The 18000-nt window shown below is 39.9% G+C and overlaps 1 protein-coding gene across 2 annotated transcripts in view; it reads right to left on the bottom strand.

The window, feature by feature from the left end:
• The window catches only part of dipk2ab (divergent protein kinase domain 2Ab), a 164284-nt gene extending 148019 nt beyond the window's left edge, over positions 1–16265 (bottom strand). Inside the window, exon 1 of one of the 2 annotated variants that reach the window (XM_055645683.1) lies at positions 16172–16265. The gene's annotated coding sequence lies outside the window, so the exon portion shown is untranslated. The other variant, XM_055645682.1, reaches the window with a different exon arrangement.
• Between the last annotated feature and the right edge of the window lie 1735 nt (positions 16266–18000).

Raw genomic sequence — 18000 nt, 5'->3', positions numbered from 1 at the left:
GCGTTTGAGGGGGGGTTAAAACGCGTTTTTTTTCTTACGTGGTCCAGGATTATATTTGGTTGGAGTGCAATATTTTGTTGAAGAATCGTTCTGACGGGCGTTCTGTCTATTTATTTTATTTATTTGTTTAAATTAAAAGATTTTTAGATCGCCCGACTCGTTCAGCGTTGGAGTCATTTTAAAATCAGCTTCTAAAGAAGTCAACGCCGACAACGGGAACGGATTTCATGTAGGTGACAGGTAAAATAAAGCGGTTTATTTTTATGTATAAAAGTGGTCCTTAAGATACCTTTAGTTCACATTTTAAGTTGCGAAACCGTGATTTAGTCCCATACCGACCGGCAGTGTTTTTCATGCAGATAAGGGGATCTAAATCACAGCAAACCGCAACGTTCCAAATGGTCGTGTTCCAGAAAAACCCACAGGCAAGTCGATTTAAATGGCCATAAATTTACAGCAATTAAACATTAAATTCCTTCCATTTGGCCTATAAATCCATGAAAATGAGATTTAAAAATTATGTTATATTGTGAATTCTTGTGTGAATGTTATTTGGACACTTAGGCTATTTAAAAATGTTAATCTATTCTTAAGAAATTGATAGATGTTTAGATCTAGTAATTGAATTTTGTAATTAGCTACAATTAGGTAACTAACTAATTATATGCTTTAATTTCAAGTCATCTAAGTAAGATTGTTTCATATTTGTTTCAGAATGCTTCAATCTATAATAACTGAAAATTTCTTTCAGATTTCTTAATTTTTAAGAAAGTTATGGCCATTTGACTGTCCTCGCTCACAGCTTTTGTGTTAAGTCAATGGAAAAGCAATAGAGAAGATGCTAATTTCTGAGTATGAAAATGGCCATAACCTTTTTAATGCTGAAGATATGAAAGTGAATTAGGTGACAAATTAAACTTCTTTTTATGGTTTATCTGATGGGATAAATTGCAGACTTGATTTTTTAAATCCCAAAATTTTGTAACATTGCTACTAAATCCATTTGTAAGCTAAATATTACTGGAGCATACAACATTCTTGGAGGACATCTCAGGTTTGCAGTAGGAATGGCATTTTTCTTGGCAGAGGTGACTCGCACCTGGGATCACCATTTCAAAAATGGAACTAGGCACTCTGACCGGGATGAAAGAAAAATAAAATCACTAAGAGGATAGAGAAGTCTTGGAATTTACTACCCAATAGAGCCAAGGAAACCAATATTCAGAATACATTCAAGAAATCTATCAATGTTTCAGCACTGAGTTAGCATGTGAGATGAGTGAAAGAAAGTGACATAGATAATAGATTAGCAATGACCTTATTAAATACCAAAGATAGACCCAGCATCTGCAGTTCCTTCCTACACATTGTTAAATACCAAACTAGATATGGGCCAAATCCACTAGTACTTCCTATATTGTTGTGATCCATTTATGTGTAACTATTCCACTATTTTTTTGAGAATATAATACTTTCAAAAGAAGTTGCGCATTTGCTTCAGCTGCTCTTCAAATGGCAAATTTCCACAGTAAACCAGCTTTATTTGTCATTTGTAATATGCAACTAACATTGCCTCCCCTTCAACTTGATGTTTTTGAAATAAATACAATCTGTGCTGATGGTCACCCTCCTCCCCAAGTTTATCTCTCCCATGATCCACCTACCCCTTATATACTCGTTCCCCATTTCCCTTTATTACCCCAACTCTTTCTCCTCCTGTTTTCTTCCAGTCATCTCTCCCTCCAGTCTTCCATTTAACACCCCTTCTTTCCTTATCAAATACCTTTTTACCATTTCACCTCACCATCTCCAGTCATTTGCGAATAACCCCACGATACATCATTTGCCAGGTTTTGTCCCACCTCATTACTTTCTCCAACTTTCGTCCCCCGCGCATTCAATCTGAAGACGATCATTAACGTCATCTGATTTTTCCTTCCACAAATGCTGCCTGACCCACTAAGTTACTCGAACATTGACAACTGAAACATTACTTTATAAGTGTTCTCCAACCAATTTACCATGCATTTTTCCAAAGGCATTAATTAAAATGTTAATATTTACATTTATGCCATTACTCAGGTGAAGGTGATAGATTGCTTCAAATGCAAGCTGTTAGTTTTACATAGTAAAGAACCTATTTAGCCATCCAGGGTTTTATGCCCCACAAACCTCTCTTCCTACCTTTCCAGAATGTCTCAACGTCTTACAAATTGCAGAAAGCACAAAGAAAAGCAATAGCATATTATCATTTTGTGCCACTGTCCTATATATCAATTTATGAGTCCACCACAATCCAGCCCCACCCCCACTCGCCTCCATTTACACTTCACACTGCCTTGAGAAAGTAACAAACACCATCAAGAATCAATCATACCTCGGCCATTCTCTCTTCTAACCCTCTTCCATCTTGCCGAAATGCAGAAGCTCAAAAGTATGTACCGCCAGATTCAGGAACAGTTTCTTCATTGCTGTTATCAGACTATTGACTGGACCTTTCCTATGCCAAAGATGTTTCCTTGTCCTTCCAATCTACCATGTTTTATAACTAACCCTGTAGCTGTAACACTGTATTCTACACTACCTGTTGTGCTTAAGTACGCTATGATCTGCCTGGATAGTACATAAAACAAAGTTTTTCCCCTGTATCTCAGTACATATGAAAATAATAAACCCATACCAATACCGAACAATAGTTAAAGGAACAGATTTTTCAAGTTCAAATTCTAAGTCCTGTTGCGACCCAGGAACCTGGGTACTCTCAATATGCCTCTGGTGTCCAATGTCACAGCTTCAGGAAAAATACAAATCCCAAAATGTTATTTTGGTTTTTTGTTTTAAAAGAAGCTTAATGAATAGATTTAATCCTAACCCCTCTTTCTCTTTGTACTCTTTTTATTATCTTTTATTTGTTTTCAGTCATGAGATGTTGAGATACAGAAAGAGAAACTGTGACTGATCAATATTTGCTCAGTTATTTTGGGAAATACACAGAATATATGCTTACGTGCAGCTTTTACTCACAACTGCCCTTATCCACCATATCTAACCCCTCCTTTTCTGGTTCCCAAAAACCTTGCTTCCCACCTAATTGACCTATTAATTTTACATTTGTACCTTACTTAATATTCATAATTTTGGCAAGAGTCCAAAGTCATATTAGACAACACTATTTCTTCTTCCTTGTGGCTACTCAGCTTTCCTAATAAGCTTAGCTCAGATTGGTTCCCAACCCATCCCTCTAAATAATTGACTAAGATTTTTAATAAATTAAGAATGTACGCATGCCACTCTCACTTTGTCTATCACTCTCTGGAGTGTTAACAATTACACTCCCTGGAGTGTTAACAATTAAGATCACCATCTTACAGAAAAGGTATAATTAGAACTGTAATAATTAGAACAGGTATTAATAATTAGAACTGCCCAGGCTATTGATCTGGGGACTCAAGTTTGAATCCCAATTTGGCAGCTGTTGAATTTAAATTCAAATATTTAAATAAAACCTGGAATGAAAAGCCTTTGGGTTATCATAAAAGCCCATCTGGCTCACAAAGTTCTTCAAGGAAAGAAATCAATCTTCGCTTGCACTGGTCTAAATTATATGCCCGACCTACTAGTATGGTCAACTCTTACCTACGCACAACTCTGTAATTAAGGATGGGCAATGACTGCTAATTTTGCCAATATCCATTAACCAAGATATATATAAAAATTACAATGTCTGCATCAAAGCCTTAGTGAAAAACTAATTTTGACTGCACTTGGCTATACAACTATTTAAGGAACTAGTGGCATTGTGTGTTTTTCTTCTTTTATTCTCTACATTCTAACTTATTTTTTGGACAACATGTTTTTAGTTGCTTAATTAAGATACACATTCAATGTTTTGGTTTTCAAATTTACTCTCCAAATAAATCTTGATGAACCAAGCTGAGACGAAACAAATCTAAGCTGAAGAGAACTGTAGTTTCGAAACAGTACAATGAATTAACAGCATTTGGATATTACATGGACGTGCCAATAACATAATAAATAAGGACAAATGATCATAAAGGCTCTTGCAGCTGCTCAATTGCTCACCCAGCATCCCAATCTGGCAAATATCTGTAATACTCTTCCACTGCAAGGGCCCAACTGCCCTACCCTGCCCTGCCCCCCCCCCCCCCCCCCCCCCCCCGCCCAAGTAGGAAAACAGGCATTAGTCCGCACATAGTTTCACAAAGGATCTGAATAATTTTTAACACCATTTTTCTCGACACACATTCTAAATGTCTAATGAACCTGCATTTTTTCTTTATGATTAGTGAACAAAGACTCGATCTACTGAAAACCAACACATTTTATATCACCTCAGTTTATCTTTGCTACTAGAAGATGCCAAGCTCGTGCGCTTATCCATTCTACTGGCCTGCTTGTATTCCCCTTAAGACTTTCTGCATCCACCTTGTAGCCCATACTGCCACCTAGCTTTCTATCTTGGCGATATTACCTTGATCCCTTCATCCAAATCATTTACACAGAACTTGGGGTATCAAACACCAGCCCTTCAGTATATCCATTGATCACAGCCTATCAAATCAAACAAGAATCATTGATTCTCCTTGTTTGTTTATTAACTCACCATTAATTCACACCAGTATGTTACCCCAAATAACAAGAGCTCTAATTTTACTCACTAACTTGTGGCACTCTATTAAAGCCTTTTGAAAACCAAAATACAAACAAAACTGTTTTTTCCTCATCTACTACATCTAGCTCAAAATTCCAACAAATTTGTCAAAAACAATCTTTCATAAATCCATGATGACTCTGCCCAATTTCAAGTACTTCGTTATGACTTAAAAATAGATTCCAGCATTTGCCTATTAATATCAGGCTCACTATTCTAAAGATGCTCATTTTCTCACCCTGCTCTTTACTAAATTAAAAAAAATTTGCAACCTTCCAATCAGTGGGAACTATTTCTGAAATTGTCAGATTTTTGGAGATGTACCAGATGTTGTTCTTCTCCACAGACTTCATCTTCAAAACCATAAAATGCAAGCTATAAAAGGCAGAAGATGTATCACCTTACAGACCTATCAACTTTTCCAATGTTGTTTTCCTAATGCTGATTCCTTCAGGCTTATATACTCCTTCCTATAGGCCTCCATTATTTTAGGATGTCCAATGCATTTCTTCCATGAAGAAAATATGTAATTTCACTGCCTAAAATGAATTTACATATTTTACAGCAATGGTCACTAAACTTAACTGAGAGGAGAATTACCCAAATATCATCACTGTGACCAGCTATAGAGAGCATTAAACACCTGGCAATAGGCCAGGACACGGATGGTACTTAATTGTGCCACTGCCTAGGAGTTCAGGCGGAATACCACACAGAGCCAGCTGATTCAAATACAAATGTGAAGTTAACCCAAATAGAGAACAGAATTGGAACAGATAAACATGGTGCGAAATCAGCCCAAATAATCAAATTTATCATTGCCTTTCCATTAATCATGTACTTAAGGACAAAGCTATCACGAACCCTGGAAACGCAGGAGGCTGCAGATGCAGACACCTCCTATGGGGCCGCGGGGAATCCGGGCCGGTGAAGCCTCTGGGCCTCTCACCGGCAGTGGGGCTGTGCAGCCGACAGAGCCTCGCGGGTTGATGGGTACCCTCATCGGGGTGGGGGTGGGGGGGGGGGGGGGGGGGGTAGAACAATGGAAGACCTGGCTTGGCCAGGAGGAGGGTGTTGGACGAGAACAAAGGAGGAGTCAGCAGGGGTACTGTAATTTTGTCGGCGCCGTTTATGTGACAAAGTATTCCATGCCAACTATATTCCACCATAACAGAGCTACTTTACATAATACATTGTCCATCAAGGGGCAAAGTTTAAGGAGATATGCAAGGCAACTTTTTTTTTCCACGCAGACTGGTGGGATGCTGTTAGGGGTAGCAGTGAAGGCAAATACGATACGATAGTGGCTTGCAAGAGGTTTTTGGATGGGCACATGGATATACAGGGAATCGAGGGATATGGATTATGTATAGGCAGAAGAGATTAATTTAACTTGGCATGTTTGGCATGGACAGTGTGCACCAAAGGACCAGCTATACCATTGTATGTTTATGCTCAAATTATTATCAATTACCATCCAATCACATTTCACCAATTCATATCTATTCACTGATAAATTTCTCTTAAACCTATAAATATTCCTATAGAAGCATTCAGAAATACTTAATTATTTACAATTTCCAGACAATTCTGTATGCAACCAGTTAAACCCACTAATTATTTGTATACTCAAACTTCAAGTAGTTTTCATTGTGACTTTGGTTTAACAATTGTGTATTGATTTCAAGGCTTGCAATCCAGACGTTTTAATGATTCAGCAAAGGATCAATTTGTTCATCCAACAGTTTGTGGGTTATTTAACTGCAGGTTAGGAAGGTGAAAATAATAGATCTTATGAGAAAAATGTCATTGTTTTATGTTAGTAAAAAAAAGCAACTCGCAGAGGAAGGTCGTCCCCATTGCATGCTGTATTGGCCAGAATCAGAAAGCCAAGTGCACTGGGTCCACACAGAAATTAAAACCCCTGTCATCTTTCTCAATGTACCACGTAGAAACTGTGATATCGTACTCAAGCAACTTATACAAGCTTAAGATTGTAATGACCAGTGTAATGTTTCACTTTACACCATGGATATTGGCCAAAATGTTCACATTATTTTGATCTGCTCATGAAATGACATTTATCAGTGTTGAAAATCCATGGATAAAACAATTATCCATGTGCAAATTTTCCACTGTTAGAACATTGTCGATGAGTTAAAAAAAATCACTTATTCTGCTCCATTGAGCACTTGCCTAGTATCTAAAATAATTAAATTAAGATGCCTCTGCCGTGTGGTCTCTCAAACTAAAACAAATATTTATGTATTCAATTGAATATGTTATTATTGATTATTAGTTTCCCCATAACGTGTAACCAACTGATTTGGAAACTCATTATTCCGATTTAAATTAGGTCGCTATTTAGCTATCCAGGTACACAAATAACAGAGCCATTTAACAATATACAATAATAAATGGCAAATCAAATATAGGCCCATATGTCAAGAGCACTAGAATACAGAAGCCCTAGGTCAGCCATGTTGGATTACAGATTTTAGTTCAGACCTGAGCAAGCATAACTCAGGGGCTAATAACAATCATTTATGATGGCATTACACATTATAGATTTAGCCGTCTTTAAAAGTATAACATTTCAAAGTATGACATTTTTTGATTTATCATAACGATTAAAAGGGTAGACGAGAAATGGACAAGAAACTATCTTATGGGGTAAGGACGGTGGAAGGTTGAAAAGACAGTGTTGTCAGAAAGGCACTAAAAACTATCAAAATTGTGGAATACTATTTCACAAGCAGCTATTACTATCTAAATGGCATCAAGTTGGGAAAAGGGGAAATACAACGGGATCTGGGGGTCCTTATACATCAGTCTATGAAAGTAAGCATGCAGGTACAGCAGGCAGTGAAGAAAGTGAATGGCACGTTGGCCTTTATAACAAGAGGAATCGAATATAGGAGCAAAGAGGTCTTTGTGCAGTTGTACAGTGCCCTAGTGAGACCACACCTGGAGTATTGTGTGCAGTTTTGGTCCCCTAATTTGAAGGACATTTTTGCTATTGAGGGAGTGCAGCGTAGGTTTACAAGGTTAATTCTCGGGATGTCATATGCTGAGAGAATGGAGCAGCTGGGCTTGTGCACTCTTGAGTTTAGAAGGATGAGAAGATATCTCACTGAAACATATAAGATTGTGAAGGGCTCGGACACACTAGAGGCAGGAAACATGTTCCCGGTGTTGGGGGGAGTCCAGAACCGGGGCCACAGTTTAAGAATAAGGAGTAAGCCATTTAGAACGGAGACGAGGAAACACCATCTCACAGAGAGTGGCGAGTCTGTGGAATTCTCTGCCTCAGAGGGCAGTAGAGGCATGTTCTATGGAAGCTTTCAAGAGACAGCTAGATAGGGCTCTTAAAAGATTGCAGAGTCAAGGGATATGGGGAGAAGGCAGGAACAGGGTACTGATTGGGGATGATCAGCCATGATCACATTGAATGGCGGTGCTGGCTCGAAGGGCCGAATGGCCTATTCCTGTACCTATTGTCTATTGAAGCTAAGTAAATCCCAAAATTAAAAAAACATATTTATGGACACATTAGGTGCATGTATTAAAAGTTCTAGAATGTCAATAATCTAACCAAATGGTGTGATTAGGTTTAAGGGGCAGGATAGTACATTGTTGAAACTATTAACTGTAGATGCTGGTTAATACACAAAAGGACTCAATGTGCTGGAGTAACTCGGGTCGAAAAATGTGCCTTATCCAGCGCAGCCTCCAATGCGTTTTTAATTCAGATTTCCAACATTTGTAGTTTTACTTTTGATTTGCAAAATAGCAACCTAGTCAGATTTCAATAATTAAATAAAAGTCAATGTGTCATATTCAAAATATGAATATGGTTAGCATACAAAATTAATTCAAGAACTAAGCAAACACTGGTGGTGCAATTTTCAAAAGCTAGTTTTCAATATCCTTCAAAGACAAAAAAATAAAAAAAATAAGTCAGGATCACCTTGGAAACAGTTTCACTTTTTTGGCACAGCAAAATATAAATTCACCAAAACCCGCTCATTTGCATTAATAGCAGTTGACGTCCAAGTCCTTCAGCATAAAAAGCTTGGACAGCACCTGCTCACTTTTACTAATGCAAAATATGTCACCCCATATTCCAACAAGTACATCTTCAAAACTGCGTTCTATGTGCAATATTAAGGACATTAGCAAACAAAGCATTATTCAACCATTTTATTTTCTGTGCTGTAAAGTGCTGGACATCTTCTATATTCTAAATTATTCATGCCATTGGCCAAGATCACTCCCATAAAGATTTGTAGTTTGGAACAATGATCACTTAAATTTAATTGGCAGCAATAAATTTTAGAACAATTTTGTAAATTGACGTACAAAACACTAAATTGCTTAAACTAAATCTTCAAATTTCAAACAGTATCTCTAAATATATTTGTACGCAACTTTCATCTATTTCTTTTGACAGCCTTCCTTATACCATACACCTTCAAATGCTAACTAGGCTTACGCTCAACATGTTTGGATCAAATTGGTGTATTCAATTCACCATGATTCTTAAGTCAACAATGTCTATATCTTAAGTATTGAAAGATCTTAAGAGTACATCAAGAGATTCAGATAAAATTGGGGATTATGACAACTAGGTGAGCAATTACAGGTTTCAGACAAAGTGAGAGTGGCATGCGTACATTCTTAATGTTCACCAAATAATAGACAATGACAGCTGGGTTTCAACCCTTGTGAGAGAGTTTAGTTCCACCCAACTGATGTTGTGTTGTTGTAATAGTCATCCTGCCCAATACAAAGGGAACCACAGGTTCTGACATTTGGCACTTAGCTGAGGAGCCAGAAGTGTAAACATGTAATATGTGAATTATGAACAAAGTCCCAAAGTCAGAATCCCATCAGAATGTAATAAAGGAAGGCAAGCTCAAAAAGTTATCACAATTTAAAAAAAATCTTTATGAAAACATGAAGACATTATTAGATTTTCTCCTTGAGTCGTTGACAATTTAAGATTGGCATAAAGAAACTCAGGACAGTTGTTTTATGTTCCTTAATACAAAATGTAAGATCCTGCAAATAACTCTATATTTTGAACGGAAACAGACACGGATTTAAACAGCTTTGGGAACTAATCATTAATAATAGAAGCTGGACTGGGTGTTTCTAACAGGAGAAATTGTAACGACCATGTGGATGAGATGATTTTGCACTACCTAGTACCAACAAAGGAAAATTTCATTGATACAGTGACTTTCACAATCTTTCCAGACTGGCCTGAAAAAACACCTCAGCCTAGGGTCCCTTATACCTTACAGTGAAACAAAAAGAAAATGGTGGAAATACTCAGCAGGTCCAGGAAGGGTCTGGTCTTCACCCAGTTAACATTTCAGGCTGGAGACCCTGTATCAGAACAGAATTTTCACAAACATTATAACTGAGCTGTCCACCCAAGTATCCAATAAACATAAGGGGCAGTCACAGTGGCACAGCGGTATAGTTGCTGCCTTACAGCAAAATGCAGACCCGGGTTCGATCCCGACTACGAGTGCTATCTGTATGGAGTTTGTACATTCTCCCCGTGATCTGCGTGTCTTCTCCGAGATCTTCGGTTAATTGGCTTGATAAAAGTTACCAATATAAAAAAATTTGTCCAAATTGTCCAGTGCAGAGTGATGCTCTACCTAGATCTTTTCAGCATATTACATCCAGATCACCAGACATCCAGTGCTTTGTGATGTTTGTAAAGGGGTGAGTATTGACCAGGATCCTCACACTAATTCCACAGCTAACCACAGTTCTTCAAAGTAGTGCAGTAGGCTCTCTCACATCCAAGGGAATGTTGGGGTATCGGTTTAAACATCACATTTGAAAGATCCTAACAGCAATGCAAGAATCGGTCGTAAAATAAGAATTTTGATTTTTGAGTAGCAACTGACATGGATGTTAGATGGTCATACCCAAGCCTGTCCATGGTGTTTAGTTTGTTATCAATAAAAAAATTACCAAGCAAAGCACCTTTATGAAAGTTTCAGACAAGATGAATACTGACCATATTTGGCAAAGCACATCATGTGGAAATCCAAGTCCCTGCAGCACTTCACTTTCATATCCAATTGCATCACTACATGCTACCTTCAATTTCTCAGGAGTAATCAGAAAGTGGGCATGTTACTGATGAGATTGGAAATGAAAGTGATGTGCGGCAACTACTGGAATTTGCATCTGGAGAAAACGTAGCTGATGAAACCTTTTTCACTGGGAAAGAAAAGTGAATAGTGATCCTAAAAAGGCCAAAAAAACAAAATTAGATAGCAGTTTATTTTAAAGAGTGCCATGATCGGCCATACAACCTAATGTTTTCAGACAATAATTTTTCCTAAAACATATGGCAATTTACTATATGATAATGGTTCAATTTCTATATTGCTAAAAGTCTGATCGTGACCACTTCCTGTTGTTGTGTATATTGATTTCAGAAAAAACGCTGCCACTTGCGGCTGGGATTTTTGGCCATCTTACTCAGAGTCCCCCTCCGCTGTGCAGGACAAGAGGATTTTTCCCATCGATTAAAAATAAAACAGTATTAGTGTTTAAAAAATGTTGAGATTTGGTTTGGAAATGCTAAAGCTGTGTTGCCTTTGGTTTGGAAATGCTAAAGTTGCCTTGCCTTGTATATAATTAAAAGTCTAATCTTGACCACTTCCTGTTTGCGTTTTATATTGATTTTTTATTTATTTGTTTTAAACACGACCACGTACGGCTGTGATTTTTGGCCATCTTACTCAGAGAGTCCCTCTCCGCTCATCAGGTCCCGAGGACTTTTCCCATCGATGAACAATAGAGTTATTAGTGTGTAAAAAATGTTGAGATTCTCTCTCCTGTCAATCACGCCATGAAGGCCACGTCACTTCTGGAGGGGGGGGGGGGGGGGGGGGGGGGGGTGTATATAAACCCAGAAGTGTGGGTGTGGCTCAGTCTCTGCAAGATGGAGGGAGAGGTCATGACTCGCTGTCTTTAGTGGCCTTACACCCTGCTTGAAATGGTATGAAACTGCACTTGAATTTGGTGGTCCTTGCACCCTGCTTGAAGTAGTAAGAAATTGCACTTGAATTTGGTGGCCTTGCACCCTGCTTGAAATGGAATTTCAAGGAATAGCCATGAGCCAACTGCCAGCCCACCAGCCGTGAGTGAGCTGCCAGCACATCAGGCTTGAGTGACTGAGCCGCCTGCCCAAGAATCCATTCGGCCCACAATGGCCATACTAGCCCTCTGGAAACCTGTCACTTCAGGCCACAACACCCATACTAGCGCTCCAGAAAGCCCCCCCCCCCCCACCCCTCCACTGGCCACCAATATTGGAATTGGTGGAGAGGTGGAATATTGCGTTGGGGGACCAGCCCTCCCGTGTGATGCTGGGACCCAAAGGGTCCCACTTAGTCTAGTGCATACTATAATCAACAAGTTAGCGCGCCAACTGCAAATGGAACCATGGACATTGTAGTTGTACATAATTAACGAAAAATAACAACTGAAGTGTCACCATCTTTAGACAACCAAATCCAGCAGCTTCAAAGTATTTTGAACTATCCTGGGCCCAAGACTCAATATACAAAATTCTACATTTACTTTCTCCAGAGGACATTCAATGTGAAATAAATCCAAAGGCAGAAACTATTTGTGTCCCAAAGCACATAAATAACAAAGACTACACTTTTGTGTTCAAAGAGTGTGCCGGTAAGGATCCCTAGTGCAAGCGCTGAATAGACCAAACACAAACCTCTACCCTGATGCTGCTCCAACAATACAATACAAATCTGAGCGCAGAAATCATTCTCAACTGCATCAGCACAATATTATCAAAGTTGAAATTATGAACGGAATAAAGAATATTTGCCCACAATCAGAACTCAAGAGTAACAGAAAACATCAATGCATGGTTGGCAACATATAGCGACTCAGAAGCCACTTTTGTTGGAAGGTAATTTAACTGAATCACACAGCACCTATGAGAAAATAATACTCAAATATTTTATATCAAATAGTTCTAAATATATCCAATAAACAGCTGAACCTTGAATAATCACCAACTGGTATCAGTGTCAAATGTAGCTATTCCAAATTGCCAAGCAACATACCAATGAATACAGAATTATTGCAGTATAATAGAATTGATACAATAGCTTCTATTACTCATTCCTTTGGACACATGGCAAACCAAGCACAAATCCACAGTTTGAATATGATTTCCCCCCTCCCCCCCAATAAATTCCAGTTTCTGTTGAACCTATGTTGCATAACTACAAACATAAAGGTCACTTCGAACTGAACCAGTGCAATAAGCTATCCTTTAGAAATTTGCTTTCCAATATTTATCATTATCATCATCGTTGAAAACATCAACGGACACAGAGCCTTACAATGCTATGTACGACAGTGATCGCAACTTCTACTGAAGTGTGGATGGCCGTTGGCTCGCTAGGAGCTCATCCGCTCTTTGACAGGCCTTGTTGTGGGTCCACAACCCCTTCCTCACCTGGCAAACCAGGTGGGGGAGATGGTGTAGTCGCTGACTATCCGACCATGAAGCAGGGAGCACGGGATTACATGGTACCCGTGGCAGTGGGAACTCCCCCGACCTAACCTGTAAAAATCATTATTATATTGAGAGGCAATTTGGACAATTTGATTAAAACAACAGACATGTCTGCTCTCCTGGTCTTAATTGTTTTAATTAAAAACAATTTCCAATGTCAACAACATTGCCCACATGAGCTTAGCCACCAAGCTCCGAATTTCCTCCGAGTCTCCAGCTCTCTTATCGCAGTGCCTTAAAGAAATCCTTTAAATTAACCAACTTGTACCAGGCCCAATATCGGGTGTCAGGTTTTGATTGCGAACACCCCTGTGATATACCTTTGGATATGTTACTGGCACTACGATATTATAAGTGTAAACCAAATTACTGAATATAAACATTAAGCAAAAGCTAGTTCAATGTAAAATTACACTAAATAACAAGCTGACTTCTAATACAAAATTATGTTGACACAATTCAACACTTACATCGACAGTTAGTCAGTAAAGTAAAAAAATGGAATTGAAATGCTTTTAAAAAGTGCTTATTAAAACCTTTGCAACTCAAATATTATGAACTTTGGGAATAGTCAGGAAATGTTCATAATTAACAGAAAGAGACAGGGTTATGCATATTATGTAAAGATTTTTAAACAACCCTGATAAAAAAAATTCAATGTGATCTGCAATTAAACATAATTTTGCTCAAACCCAGAAATGGTGCAATTCAGAGATTTCGAATAAATAGCTGAAAAAAACTCCAGTCTTCCATATGTAAGATGCTGTTAATTATTATGAAGTTAATGAATAAATATGTTTATTTTACATTTTGACACCATGGTCACAGTCAGTTCAGGATTTGCAAATAATCATGGTAAAATTGTGGATTAGGTTTCTACTTGATATGGCAAACTGTGTGCTGGTTGGACAGCAAGCCGTTTGGAAGCATTAAAGGTCAAGGATTAATTTGTGGTAAGGCTCAAGAGTGCTGTTTAGGAATACACGCTACTAACAGGTTCAGGTACCCAGACTGGATTTGACTGAAAGATTTTGGCACAAAGCTCTTAGTCTTCAGTGGACACATTTTAATTTAGTACAGAAACCTAGTGAAAATTAGAACATCTTATAAATGATGTGAATCAAAGCGCTTAGAAGCTGCTTACTTTAGTCGAAAAACGGAATGGAACATTTTTAGCGGTTGTAAGTAGCAGCAAACTGTAATAGTTGAAGAATTTGAAAAAGGTTTCTGAAGGAGAAAACCCAGATTTAAAATACAATCGTCCACTTAAAAATAATGACATTAAAACAGATGCATTTTGTAACGCCAATGCATACACCAGAAATTCAAGGCCGAGAACTCCTGATGAATCCCATTTACCCTTACCACTCACGCCTTACTTTAGAACAAAAAATATATAGTTTCACCTAACACCGTACGTTACAATCTCGTGAACCTCTCTACATGTTTTACACTTGATGTCAAAGTGTTAATTATTTTCTTAGATCGCAAAACATAGAAACGTTCCAGTTAATTGCCGTAGCAGCAAAAAGTGAACCAAATCTGAGCTCAATTTTTTAGGACTCCCTTTTCAGAACGTAAATGATAATTCAAACTTCTTGTCGTTGGCAATTGATGGACAAGTGTCCAAAATCAGTGATATCCTATCTGTTATTTCTCGATGACGATGTAACCGGAGCAAACATAAATGCCATTTTGGCCAGGCAAGAACATTTTTTTCAGTTGTAGTTTTGGAACATTGGGACGTTACCACTTAGTTACTGCACATTTTTTTTTTAAATGATGTATTTGTTTTACTGCGATCCATAAACAAACTGAACTGTATTTAAATATCAAATCGGATCAACTGCAGGGACAAAAGAGCCCGAACTGCAAAGCAATCGGCGCATGTTAATTACAACCCATAAAACAGCCGAATGTGCAACCAGCAGTTTACACTGAATCTGCTCGACCTACTAAACATAACAAATAATCAGAGTTTTCCCTACAATCCCATCAACACAGAACATAATTCACTCACCGAGTCAAAATTAGCTCCTGGGATTATAAAGTAAAACCAATTCCAGCCTTAAAAAGAGGCAAGCAAAGAGCTTCGGTGAAATGTTTAAAGTTTCATTTGTCGGTCCCTGAGCTTCATCTCTCGCCGAAGGAAGGCGGACAAAAAGGGGAGAGGGAAAGAGGAGGAATATGTAGTGTAGCTCAGTTTGGACTGGTGCGCCCCCTCTAGCGTTGACAGTGCAAGGAAGCCCTGGGTCCCCCCCTTCACTTGTGTTTGCTGTTGTTCAACTCGGCGCAGCTTTGGGAGAGCTTCAGCCACTCCGCCAAGGCACAGAACCTCGCAGTACTGACATATTTTGGAGGGGGATTTCTCCCACCCACCGCTCACAGCTTTTTCCGGGTAGGGAAGAAAGGAGCCCACAGTAACAAACTTTATCGTTCGACCATATTTGGAGCAAAATAGATTTTAAAAAACTCTTGCTACTTTATCTTCCCCCTCCTCCCTATAATCACCTGCCCTTCAACAATCTAATTGACCTGCTTTGCAAGCCATTTCGGGTTTGATATCCGATAAGCCAACTTTCTGCTTCAATTGTCCTTTAAAAAAAATATTTTTCCTTTCTTTTAAACTCCCTTCAAAGCCTCTTATTCTCTCTCCCACACGCACTCGGTCTTTGGCTGCTCCGGAGCAGCGCAGTCGGCAATCTCACCCCCGGTCCGAACGAGGGAAAGGGGGGGGTGTGAAAAAAAAGGAATGGATTTTAGTTCGAAACAAGATTTCTGGGGGTTTTGTTAAGACATTTTTCTTCACGGCTCTTCGGGTCCGGTTCGGCCGTGCAGCGAGCGAGCGAGCAGCTCCCGGACGCGGAGCCGGGCGGGCGTTCGACGCAGCCGCTGCTCGACGGAAAACCAACCTCCTCCGCGCGCAGCTCCTCCTTCTCTCCCTCCCTCTCCGCGCGCGCGCCAGCCCGCTGCTCTTCTTCAGCTCCTCCCCCCTCCCTTCAGTTCAGCGCCAACTAAGCTCCGCCCCTCCACCGCGCGCCGCTCAATTAAAGTTAGCTCCGCCCCTCCACCGCGCGCCGCTCAGTTAAATTAAGCTCCTCCCCTCCACCGCGCGCCGCTCAGTTAAATTAAGCCCCGCCCCTCCACCGCGCGTCATTCGGTTAAATTAAGCTCCGCCCCCCTCCTCCGCGCGCCGCTCAGTTTCAGTGCAGCTCTAGCTGCGCCTCGCATGCCCTCCCCTCCTCCTCATTGGCTAGCCCCCACGTCGATCACTTCGCCCTATCCCTCCCCATCGTTTCCGCTCCTGCCGTCCCCCCCCTTCCTAAATGCTCCAGTATCTTTGCCCCTTCCCTCCATTCAACATGGAGCTGCCCAAAGATCCTATAGCAGAGCTGTAATATATGTAATATAGCTCTGCTATAGGATCTTTGGAGCTGCCCACTCACTTCCAAGCTATAGGATCTTTGCTTCCGACTGCCTTCTGCGCCATTCTTTGCAGCTCTGTTGTAACATCATAAAACGTTTACCTTTGCATTCCCATCCAGCGGCGCGCTGTATTGGTTTGCATTTTAAAAAATAAACGCTTATGATTAATGCAATGGTGTGTGGATGGATTGAGCGTGTGTTGGGGGGGGGGGGTTAACTTCGTCGGGAAGATTTTGCAACGTTCCTTTTTGTGATACGAAACGTCAGTTTTATTGCAGCTTTTTCTTGTAAATTCTGTGACGTTGGGGCCGGATTTTAACTAAAGCTGTAGTTAAGGTGTATTGTTTTGATACTTTGTCCGGTTTCTGTTCTGCCGGGATCCCCAATTGTGGGAATAAGAGGCGGTGCGTGAGCAGGAAACGGCGCCCGGATAGGAAGCGGCGAGGACTCCCGACCAAAGATCATAGTTGCTCCCGACTCTTGAGGTATTTACCGAACACTTACCCCCTAAAAGGGGCGGCTAACGCGGGTAACCACCCACCCGTGGCAGGTTCGAGGCTGTATGGGCGCAAGTAGGTGCATTTTAACCAGGACGGAGACACAAGGAAATGCAATTCAGTGTGGTCTAATAGTCCCGACCCGATACATCACCTCGATCCGTTCCCTCCACAGCTGGTGCCAAACCTGCTGCGTTACTTCAACATTTTGTGTTTCGATGTTAACCAAATTGGCTTTTAGCCTGGCAGTAATAACATTACTTGTGCATGGCTTTTATTTTAATAAAGGCGTGTAATATGTGATTATGGGCCCAGAAATTAGAATCATATGCCTTTAGTAAAAAAGAAACTGAAAGTAATGTCGACTGTCGAAACAAATGAACTACAGATGCTGGCTTACCCAAAAGATACAAAGTGCTGATGTAACATTTTTGCGTCGGCCCCTTCTACAGATTTCTATTGCCTCAGAATGAGTATTTAAAGGTTGAAATCAAAATGTGCAGGAGGGAACTGCAGAAGCTTGTATAAACCGAAGATAGACATAAAAAACTAGAGCAATGTTGGCAGCAGTGGTGTTTTCCACTTAAATTAAATGGGAAAACGAATGGTCAGCAACTAGAAAGGAGGAAAACAACAGTACTGGACTGGCTCAGGCAACATCTCTGGTGGACATTGGTAGGTGACATATAGGTGGGGGACCCTTCTTCAGACTAATAGTAGTAGGGAAGAGAATGTTGGAAAAGAGGTGGGGGCAGGACAGCCTGGTGAGGGATAAATTTAGATGGGAGAGGGGAACATTGGAAGATGGTTGTAAAGGC

Source organism: Leucoraja erinacea, chromosome 14 (assembly GCF_028641065.1).
Source record: "Leucoraja erinacea ecotype New England chromosome 14, Leri_hhj_1, whole genome shotgun sequence".
Taxonomy (NCBI): domain Eukaryota; kingdom Metazoa; phylum Chordata; class Chondrichthyes; order Rajiformes; family Rajidae; genus Leucoraja; species Leucoraja erinaceus.
Note: the sequence above shows the minus strand (reverse complement) of the source record. Positions and strands in the feature narration are given on the sequence as shown.